The sequence below is a fragment of the Chrysochloris asiatica genome, unplaced genomic scaffold, assembly GCF_000296735.1.
Source record: "Chrysochloris asiatica unplaced genomic scaffold, ChrAsi1.0 scaffold00011, whole genome shotgun sequence".
NCBI classification, from domain to species: Eukaryota; Metazoa; Chordata; class Mammalia; order Afrosoricida; family Chrysochloridae; genus Chrysochloris; species Chrysochloris asiatica.
Genome location: NW_006408529.1, coordinates 19530679 through 19531743, shown reverse-complemented (window position 1 = coordinate 19531743; position 1065 = coordinate 19530679). Strand labels below are relative to the sequence as shown.

At 33.7% G+C, this 1065-nt stretch overlaps 1 pseudogene; it reads right to left on the bottom strand.

Moving 5' to 3' along the window:
* Positions 1–1065, bottom strand: part of LOC102811680 — a 14086-nt pseudogene that overhangs the window by 2687 nt on the left and 10334 nt on the right.

Sequence of the window (1065 nt, the reverse complement as noted above, 5' to 3'; positions counted from 1 at the left end):
TACCCAGCATGACATCCTTCTCCAACGATTGTTTCCTCCGGACTACATGTCCAAAGTAGGAGAGACAAAGCTTAGCCATCCTGGCCTCCAAGTAATTATGTATATGGATAAATTATATATATAAAAAAAATGGGAGATCCTAAAGGGAACACTATTTCCGGAAAAGAGTAAAGAATTTGTATAGCCATGGATGCTTAAAATAGAATTCAGGGTCCAGCAAGTAGCATAAATGTCAGAAAGGGGTTAGAAGGAGCATGGTTGGGGAAGGGAAAGACAACAGAAGGAGAAGCACACAATTTTGTTTCAACTTATAGGTGACAAAAAGCAAACAAAAATACTAGATATGATATCAACAGAACTCATATATGAAAAAAATGCATGATAGACAAAATAAAAATTAGTCAGGCCTTAACTGGAGAATAAAAATAAAAATTAACCAAACATGAATATTAGACTAACATGAACTTTAGAAATTTAGAGTGATGCCATACACATTATTCCTAATGTGGCAAAAACCAAGCAGAAAGAAAAAAAAAAAAAAGACTGTAGACAGTCATTAGATATGAGTCAGACGAAAAGTCTTGATCATCCAGGAAGATTTTCCCAGCATTAATTTATCTAATTCTGTGAATATTGACAGATTTGTTTAAGAAAACACAACAATACAGGAAAGGCGTTAGCTGGAACTTGCCAGTAAACAAAATATGTCAACTTCTGTGCCAAGTTATTTTGCCAAAACTCTTTAAAAATAAGATGCAGAAATATTACGAAGTGATAATCATAATATTCACAGGATTGGCTTCATTTACTGGGGGATGACAAATTTCAGAAGTCTTTCACCTTATAAATTTGTGGGTAATGTCTTTTGTATCAGACTGACCAAGGGTAATGTATGGGCCAAAATTGATTACAAATGCCAACATATGATCAGTGTGTCATTTCATTTGATATGATTTTACTCATTACTTCATCATGATTTCTGTAATAAAAAATATTAAGGCCTACAATTCTTTTTGACATTTGATCACATGTGTTGTTGTTGTTGTTGTCAGGTGCCATCGAGTC